Source organism: Aythya ferina (genome assembly GCF_964211825.1).
Source record: "Aythya ferina genome assembly, chromosome: 2".
Classification (NCBI taxonomy): domain Eukaryota; kingdom Metazoa; phylum Chordata; class Aves; order Anseriformes; family Anatidae; genus Aythya; species Aythya ferina.
Window position 1 is genome coordinate 52,193,991 of NC_140297.1, and position 10,377 is coordinate 52,204,367.

At 40.5% G+C, this 10,377-nt stretch overlaps 1 long non-coding RNA gene across 1 annotated transcript; it reads right to left on the reverse strand.

Moving 5' to 3' along the window:
• Positions 1-26: 26 nt before the first annotated feature.
• LOC311430709 lies at positions 27-5,233 on the reverse strand. Its single transcript, XR_014688962.1, has 4 exons — positions 5,171-5,233; positions 3,649-3,769; positions 1,090-1,178; positions 27-646 (listed from the first exon to the last, which is right to left on the reverse strand). It is a non-coding gene; the product is annotated as an uncharacterized lncRNA (long non-coding RNA).
• Between the last annotated feature and the right edge of the window lie 5,144 nt (positions 5,234-10,377).

Below are 10,377 nucleotides of genomic sequence, written 5' to 3' on the forward strand. Positions count from 1 at the left end.
GAGACAGACAGACAGACAGACAGACATCACTTATTGTGTGCATGTTCTGCTTTTAAAGGAAATGTACTTGATATTTACAGAGAGTTAAAATGAGAGGAAGTGTGCTCCGAGCACCATCCCTCCCCAGGCAGCACTTCCCTCACAGGGAGCTTATTTTCCCTCTGTAGGTGTTCACCAAAAGCACGCAGCACCTTTGCTTCCTCATCCCAAAATCAGTGATTGCAATAAATCAATACACAGATCAAATCGTTGGTGTGTGTCTTTGTGAGGACAGCTGAACCCCTGCAGCACACAGCAGAAACTTTCCTAATAGGCATTGCCTCTGCGTGGATGCTACGTGCCCGGGGCCTGGCGTTAGCATGGCAGTAATTCCTGGCATGTATGAGTGCAAGCGGTTGTCTTGGTCTTGTCTAGATGACCTCCTAGTTGTCTAGATGACCTCCTTCAGCCAGCTCATCCAGGGTCAAGTCCGTGCTGGTGCCCATCTTCATCTTCTCTAAGGGGAGCAAAGTCATTGCCGATGCCTGCAGAGGTCTCCCAGAGCAGGCAACCTTTTCTCTTCATGTCAGGAATCAACTTGGACAATTTTCCCCATTTTGGCCTCCTCAGTGTTGTCCCGCGGAAGTCATTACCTCCTCCTTAGAGGCTACAAATGAAAGATGTGCTGAAGGTTGCACCCTCAGGATCCCAAAATGTTGACCCTCGCAGGCATGCAGTGTTCACTAATCCATGGAGTTACAACCCCCTCCTAGGTTACAACAATGGAATCGGCAAAGAAGGAATTATTTTTAAAAGCGGCGTGATGGAAATGGCAAAGTAATGCTAAGTACGAAATAATGACTAATAATGGTATCTGCTGTGCTTTGGGAGCTGTTCAGGTGAAAATTAGAGGGGAGGGTGGAACAAGCTCTGTGAGGTATCTCCAACTTCAGCTACGGCTGCAAAGAAAGCAAAGGCAACCCTAGGATATAACAAGCATGGTATTTTCAGTAGTATTATTGCCCCTCCAGTATAGCTGCATTTCAAAGGCAAGTGACAGCACTAGTCACTGCAGTACAGGAAGGATGAGTGCATATTCACAGTGATCACCTCGTGTCAACAGGAGCGTTAAGGGGAGCGAAGGGACTTTGCTGTCACAGGAGGTTGAAAAGAGACTGGCAAGGGGATCTTGTTTCCATCTGTAAACAGAACAGGAGTGTAAAAATAGGCAGAGAAAGGAAAAAACAAAAAACACTGCTTATGCAGAAGAATGTTACTGATAAAGGAACATATGGTATAAAGTGGCCATGAATAACTGTAGATTGGAAATTAAAAGGATTTTACTCAACAAAAGTGTCCTTGTGAAAAGCTTCCCAACAAGAATCAGGAGAGAACAAAAACTGAAATCAGTTTTCATATGGATATGGCTGGCTTATGAAAAGGATTTTACGATGTAGTTACCTACAATTGCAAGGGACTAGCTCCTGTTCCCTTGCATTAATTTTCCATTGTGGAGGTTTTTCACTTTCCCCTTCAAGTGTGTGGAACTAGCCACTGTCATAGAAAGACTAATGAGCTGAAAGGAGCACAGGTGCAATCCAAAATAGAATTGAATGGTCCTGTTACTTACTCCAAATATTTTAACGCAGTGACTCTGCAGAGTTGAGGGGGATTAACAGCTGTCAGGGGTGATGAATGCCCTGAACAGCTCTTAATTCTAAATGGGAAAAGCTAAAAACTCCCAGGCTAGAAAAGAGAGAGAATCACTGGTGTATGAAAGCTTTCCCATTTTGAAGTAATTAAAAGAAAAAATAGCTGTAACATCATTCAAATTAATATGCAAATGTAAACGTGCAGTTGGGGTAATTTCAGTGCTCATAGATCAGGGATGAGTTTGTCCCAATGGATTTAAAGAGAAGGAGGCACCCAACATACTGAGGAAGTTAAAAAAAAAAAAGCGATGGCATTGTTTTCCCAGCCTGGGGCAGGTCATCATTTTAAGTGTTAAAAAATCTTTTCCCGTTCTTTTCAGTGGATATGTTAGTGAAGTCCTTGCACATTATTTTGTTTTCTTTTTTTTTTTTTTTTAGCGGAGAAATCAATGATGAGAGTGTGATTTCTCATGTTACATCTGTTTATGTATGAGAACAGGTATATTATTTATAACGAAGAAACAATAATGCTTCCCAAGAGGAATAATGCTAAAATGATCCTACCCATAGATGGCAGTAACTGCTAATAGTGCTGACTCTCGGTGCCACTTCAATTCAAAGTCGTAGGGCCCTGCCACGGTTTAAAACAATTGACCTGAACCCGTAAGTTGCTAAACAGCCACTTTGGGGGTCTTAAATCGGGGTCGTGCACCGAGCTCCTTGCAGAAACCCTGCAGAGTGTCACTGCGTGGAAGCTCTGCCAATTGTCAGAAATAACCCCGCCATAATTTCTCATTTCTTGGAAGAAGCAGGTATAATATGTGTTCAGGTGCTATAGTAGGCAGCAATAAGAAACCGCATTTATATTAGAATATTAAATCTTGCTGTGTTCACATCAGGCGTGCTGTACCTGTGGAACGAGCAGACAAATGCAATCTGTGTTGAAAGCTATCAGAACCAAGTGCCTTACAATGGGGATCGGTTTGGGCCAATATCCCCTCCTCCCAACCTACAAATGACCTTGTGTACCAGATATTGATGCACTCACCACCTTTGTCTAAATCAAGGCAGGACCTTTTGGACCAGAATATAATTTCCAAGCAACTGGATGGGAGAGGAGTAGACTGGTGAAAGACGGACAAAGGGGATGAGTGTGAAGGTTTAAAACTGGAGTGAGACCAAATTGTGGGTACATAGGAGAGACGGAGCTGAATATGTGTGTGATGCTGCTGGGAGGGGAAGGGGAAGGATGCTGAAGGTCATCAGAATAAGACTGGTGATAGCAGTGACATTTTGAAGTTGGCTGGGGGGTTAAAATGGGTGTCAGGACAGCTTGGGCTGCCGTGTGAAGGGAAGCAGCCGCTATGGTAGGGAAGGGAAATGGAGGTGAAAAGTGGATGGCTGTTACTCGCTGTTCATTATCCTGTGAGACAGTTAAGCAGTGAATCAATTATGATACCAAGCAATTGTACAGATAATGAGTTAAGCAATGAAGCAGTTATACAGCAAATCATTTCTGGTATTAAATAAAAATGGGGAGAATCAACAGCAGTATGAATCAATTATACAGAGAACTATTACCAAAGTGAGTCAGTTAAGTAGGGAAACAGTTATACAGCAAGCGAATGAATAAATTAATTATGGAGTGGGGCCATTATATAGAGAATTAATTATGCAGAGCCTTCCTTTGTGATAAGGGGCATGTCCGAGGGAGCTTCATGCACAGAAAAAAAAAAAAAATCCAAACAAAATGATGAAATTAGATGCACTCTTAGGCAAGCCCTGCACCAGTCCTCAGCCACTTTCTCTGTGACATCCTCTCCCACGGTTCTTTGGACTAGAGCCATCCGAATTGCGATGGTGAAGCTATTGCAGACATGGAGGAGATGAAGCCTCATTTCCACTGTGTGTTCCTTCAGTGGGGCCGTGGAGGAGAGGTGAAGGAAGTTCAGAGATGACTCTGGGGCTCTGTCAAGAGTGTTTTAGAAGGAGGCTGTGGTCTTTGGAGCAGCCTTACCTATACAGTGATGCTCAGTCTCTTCCTGGCCCCAGGATAACTCAGGGTCAAACTTCTTGCCATGCTTTCTAACAAAAAGCCTGAAAGCTTGATTTTCCTCTGCCTTGCATCTCTCCTTTGCCTGTACAAAGCAGGTGTCACATATCAGCAGAGAAACGCATGTTTTGTCAGCTTTCTTTGCTGTTATAGCTGGAGAAAAAACAACCAGCCTTTTGGACATGACACTTTCTGATGGTGTGAAATTTAAACACTCTGATTCAAGAGCTAGCTGCCTTACTTTAAACAGGTATAAATGCAATACAGACAATGGAGAAGAGCAAATTTCCAAGTCTTCATTCCTGCAGTAATAATGAATTATCTGAAATTATATAGTAAGCACGGTATCCTGTATCTTTTCATTTTCTTTCAGTGTTTTCCATGCTCAAACAAAGACAAAAAACAAACAAACAAACAAAAAAAGCAACAAAACAACCAAACAACAACAAAACTCTACAAGAGGGAAAAGAATCTGTATCATCCTTGAAAGAACCACAGATTTTGCCAGCTAAGTCCTGAAACCTTTTAACAAGACAACACTTCCATCTAATTCTGTGATAGATTGGGTTGACTACAGGATCCAACACAGAACAAATGCTGAACCAGATGTCTTCCAAGTATTATCTGTTCCAAATCTGGACTCCATAGCTGGATTCTTGAGCTGGCTGGCAACATCTCACTGTTACTGCTCCCATTCCCTCACCCCTACAAAGTTAAGGTTGCTATTTCCCACAGCAGCTCAGAAGAGCAGTTTTGAAGTGGTCTGTCCTACCTCTGCAAAAACCTGTTTCCTCCCCTTTGGCTGATGCTGCAGTGCAAGCACAGCATATTTAGGTCTACAACATTTGTTTCACACAAGTGAGTTGAGCAATAAGTTCAAATGTAGAAATCATTGTCTTATCCAGCAGGCTTTTAATGGGCTTATTTGTTGGTTGGCGAGGAAAACATTGATATGGTGTGTTCTTAAGTTAGAGTGTTTGGGTAAGAAAAAAACAACTAGAATTAGTTTTGGCCAGTAAAGAAGTGTGAAGTTAAGAGGTAATAATAATATAAACATGGTGCTAACTATTATTCATATGTTTATAGCAAAAGTATTTGTGAAACTAGTAACAGCAAGCATCTCAGTTTCAGCCAGAAACTCAGCTTTGGGGAGCACAGCAAAACTGTGGCATGCTTTCAGCAATGAATACATAAACTGTTGTGCAGCATCATTTATCTGTCTCCTAGCATATACTTCATGTGAAAATAGCCCAGACTCTGTTTGCTTTCAAAATGGGCTTTCAATGTCACTAGAGTATGTTTTTTTCACCTTTGTTTCTTTCCAGACCTCCCCCTCTCAGAATTATCTTCTATTGGGTCTTTGCAGTCTGTTGGGCTGGATTTGATCTCATATAGGTTTAATGCAAGCTTAATGTTTACCCCTCTTTGTTTATTATCCCCCCCAGCAAAGACTGAAGATGCTAAAACCTGAAAATAATGTGTATACCAGAAGACAAAGATGCCAAAGTCCCAAGGAGCTGTCAGTAGAGTCTGAGTTGCAGGGATATCTGACATTGTGGATAACACCCTTGTTCTCTGGTGATGTTAATCAGCGTTCAAAGATTTGTAAGGCTGTTGTGACAGAAAGGAAAACCAATATGAATCAGGAGAAAAACTCAAGGTACAATCTTGTTTACAAAAAAGTACATCAGGGAAAATAAACAACCATGTTTCCTTTCCCATAACTCCTGTGTTGTTGGTATTTTTTTTTTGTCTTGTTTTGTTTTGTTGTGTTTTGTTTTTCCTCCTGGCAGCAATGAGTATCTTTGACCGTATTTGCAGTTTAGGAAATTGCTTGCCTTAACTTAGCTCTGACCTGCCTGTTAACAGCCTCCACCAGTTGCAGATGCTTCAGTACATCTAGACTAGAGGCTGGCTCTGGGCCAAGGCTCTGTGGTTGATAGTTAGTGGATTCTTTCAGGATATTATTAATCTGAAATATAATGATATAATTATCCTCTTTTTAGCTAAACATTTTTTTTTCCCTCTGTGAAATAATGCAAACTCTGCAATAGAGAGGTTAAGGGCTTCTCTTTTGTGTAATAATCCATAGGAATGGTAAATTGGCCAAGTTAGTTCTGGTGATATCTTCAGTACATCTGCATAGTTATTATTAACACATACTGTGGTTGGAAGAAGAAAGTATCAGGTTTTCTTTTGCTAAAGAACAATGATCTACCTTAAAGCATTTCTTAAAATTTCCAGATGGAAGAAAGCAGTCCATGAAAAGATTTTGCATCAGTAAGATCCTTTTGAGTACGTAATTATCTGTGAAAGGCAACTGATTCTTGGCAATATATTATAAAAAAAAAAAACAAAAACAAAAAAAAACATTTCTGTGTGTCTAGTTTGTTTTGTTTTGTTTTCCAGGTAGGTCATGTTTGTGTAGAAACCTTTCTCGCCCACATTGTTCTTTAAGTGTCATTTTTTATTGTGTTTAAGGAAACTACACATTGTAACAGATGGAAGGAATACCTTTAAATAATTTTAATAATAGCAGAAAGCTAATTGCTTGTCAGCAGATAATTCCTTGTTTAGAACCAGAAGAAACCATACAGAATACCCACGTTGTTGCTGAAAGGCTCAAGCTTGTCAATTTTTACAAATCTGGTAAAAGTGGTCTGTACAGTAATATGTTCTTTTAAGGTGCAGCTGCTGAAATGAGCACCTAATCAATGTGAAATGCTGCCAGTGTGCCTGAGTGAAATTGCATACTGAATTTGAGGAGATTAAATTATTTCAGTTGTGACTTGACCATAAGATGAGGAGAAATGCTCGGGTTTTTGGAAAAGAGTTTTTTATTAGTTTATACACACTGAAGACTTCCATTTTACGTCTCTTCATAGAAAGTACTATGTAGACATATATTCCACATAAGCTACTAAAAATTAATGAATGCTCTTTTTGGCATCACTGTGAGAAAGGGCAATATAATTATTATCCCCCTATTACAGATGTAGAGCCCCCAAATCATAGTGAATGACTGCTTTTTCTGATGTTTTGATATTTTTATCAATAAGTACAAATCCCCAGAGTTCACTAGGCCAAGTACAAACTCATTATATGTTTAAGTCAGCCCACTGTTAGGGTTATTGTGTATGGCTAAGAAAGTTTGATTTTTATTTATTTTTTTTGCTATATATGTTTTTCTCCTGGAGGAATGTCAAGCCCAGACATTAAATCTTTTAAACCCTGTCTGAGTTCTTTCAGCTTTTTACCATTTAAATGGGACCCTATTCCATTTCTGAGCACTGATTCACTGAGTACTGAGCAGATTCCAGGTGTGGGAATTTCGGTCCTGTCAAGTGCTCCCAGCTCCCATTGCCATAACTCCCATGACCATACCTCTCATACCATCACTGGTGATATCCACAACCTTGAAAGGTCGCAGTGGAGCCTCCAGCATCAGTAATAGCTCTGCCTGGGTTGTCCTGCTGAGCATCTTCTCTGAAATCCAGGCTGAGTGCATCCTGATGTAGCTCACGACATCTGGTGAATCACACCACAAAGTGAGACAGATGTGGATGCATATATAAAAAAAAAAAAAAAAAAAAAGGAAAGGAAAAACAAGGTAAAAAGATATTTTATACTTAAAGCAAAATAAACTGAACACCCCTCCTAAAGAACATAACTCAATTTGCAATGCCAAACAAAACTAAGCTGCCTGAATGACTAAGCCATTACATCTTTCCAGACTGCAATGCTGGGTTCACAAAAAAACATCACACAGAAGTTATTTTAAAACTTTCAGCAGAACTACTTCTATAAAGTATTTGGATTTTTCTTATCATTAAAACAAGAAAAGAAAAAAAAAAAAAGAAAAAACAATAAACAAAAAAACACTTTGAGATGCAACAGGAACAGATGGCTATCATTTCTATCCTAGGAGAGACCCTAACATACATGAACCAATACTTTTTGTTGTCTCTACTTTCTTTCAGAGCTGTTGATGGGAAAATGATCAAATATTTCATATCCAGTGAGAGTCTGGTCCTTTTATTTTGGTATAATATTGGACACACAAATAGCTGGAAGAATAGATGTAGTTCATTGATTGATAGGAACCCAGGATGGCCATGTCTCACAATCATTGTCTCACACGCAGTGATACCACCTCTCTTTGCTGTGCCAAGAAAGTCACCTGAAATCCCAGATTCTTGCATAGAGTTTAGGTTGGCCTTCAGGCCCTGGAATTCATCAATGTCTCACAGTCTGAAAGCTGATTTAGCTCTTTTAGAAATCAGTCCCTGCTGATTTTATGGGTTCAGTGTAAAGACCCTCATTTTTCCCTAGAGAGGACTGTGATAGGGACGAAATCTCACTGATATAGCAATGTGATTCCAGCTTTTCATTTGCCAAATGTATTTTTAACTACTTATTTTGAGTGGTTGCTCTGCACTTTGGTGGAGTGTTATTTTTATAAAGATAATTTGTAGCTGTGTAAAAGGTGCTGAGGGTGCACTTCCAGAACCCTTTTGTACATATGCAAAAATAATGAATAAATAAATAAATGCTTCTTTCACATGACCTCATTAAGAGCAAAGCCAAATTCCAGCAAGAGAAAGCCAGCAGAGCAGAATTTTCCAAGTGCCTTTATTATGACATTTTTTCTATTCCCATTGCATCTCAGGGTCCTAGCCACAGACCAGGACATTACGATGCTAAGTACTACACAAAAATAAAAAGGATGTCTTTGCTCCAAGGGGTTTTTATATACAGCAGTGGTCGAAACGGAGCAATGTATGCCAGTAGGACCCAGGAGCATTTTTCAGAGCACAGCAGTGTGTACCAGCACTTTCTTTTTACGCAGGCTCAAGGACAGATGGGAACCATGCTATGACATCTAAGCTTCCATTTCAGCTACTGTGTGTACATTCCTAAGTGCTTAAGAAGACTCAAGCTGTACACTTACTGTACTTTGAAGAGGTAAGTTAAAAACCAAATGCTAATCAGCCGACTATGCAGAGATGAAGCAGGGACACTCAGCGCAGGTTTTTAAGTCAGCATTGCTAGGGGATTTTGCTTATGTAAACACTTGTGGGCATGTTTTGTATGTCTACAAGCATCTGAAATTTTGCATAGCTGCAGACTGAACATCTGCATAAATCTGAATGAAAGATTTAGAAAACAAATAAGAAGATTATGTAGCAAAACTGAATCTTTGTTGCAGCACTTTGGAGCTCAGACACAAAAAAATCAGTCACATTATATGAAAGTAACAATATGAAATTGTGTTTTCAATACATATCATCCATCTGGACATTAACTTTTATCAGCTGCTACCTGTATCATCAGGTCTGAGCTGAAGGTGACACACTGATGAGAGCAAGGAAATGGTTATTGATTGCCAGGCTAGTACTGAAGGCACTGCAGAGCTCCGATAAATGGACTCCATGGACACCTGTTTCTGGAGGTGAAGGAGAAAGAATGCTTCTCTCAAATCTCATCACGTCCGTGATGGAGATCTGCAGTATTGGTGGGGCCCCGAGGTTTCACTAGCCCAAAAATGACGGTTCTGCTTTCGTTAAGAGAAAAGCTTTTAACTCATGGATCCCTGTGGCAAGTGCCACCTCTCGTATTTGTAGGTGAGCAGGAAACTTCAGGGTCTTTACTGAAAAAAAACGAACAAACTATGGTGTGATTTTACATATTGGTTATCCTTGGCAAAGAAAAATGCATTGATAAAATGACACAATCACACCTACCATTGGCTCCCCCAGCTGCACAGGTGGGACATAACTGCTGGAAATAACACCCCTCTCCCTGTGCCCTACATTCCTTACCTCCTGTGACTTTGGGGGAATCAGTTTAAGAGGACAGCAAGGACACAGGCCTGGTAGCTGAGAGCCTGGAGAGCAAGGAAGGCTTGGAGGAAGTGGCAGCTTAAAAAGGCTGCTGTTTCAAACTCCAGCCTCTTCTCTCTATGCTACCAGCACCTAAATTCCTAAGTGGCATTGGGTTTAATTTCTAGAAGGGGCAAGTAAAAGCAAAGACAATTTGCACAAAAGCTCTTTTTTTTTTTTTTCCCTTTTTATTTTTATTTTTTTTTAAACTGAATCAAAACATTTAACTGTAGATCAGAATAAGATAAATCTGGGCTGTTGATTCTGAAGAGCTGCACCAGCCAGTTTATCTCAGAGGTTTATTCCAGATAAGATCAATAAAACTGGTTAAGCGAATAGAAAACAAGACTTATGAGGAGTGACTGAGGGAACTGGGACAGTTTAGTCTGGAGAAGAGGAGGCTGAGGAGAGACCTCATCACTCTCTACAACTGCCTGAAAGGAGGTTGCAGTGAGGAGGGTGTTGGTCTCTTTTCCTCAGGTGACAAGTGGTAGGATGCAAGGCAATGGCTTCAAGTTGCACTGAGGAGGTTTAGACTGGATATCAGGAATAATTTCTTCACTGGAAGGGTGGTTAGGCCCTGGAACAGGCTGCCCAGGGAGGTGGTAGAGTTGACATCCCTGGAGGTAGTCAAGAAAGCTGTGGACGTAGTGCTTAGGGACATGGCTTAGTGATAGGACTTGATAGGTCACGTTGATTGATGGTTGGACTTGATGATTTGAAGAATCTTTTCCAGCCTAAATGATTCTATGGTTCTATGATCTCTAGATCAGGCTAGATGAAAACGCTGCATGGTACCATGATTTGCCTG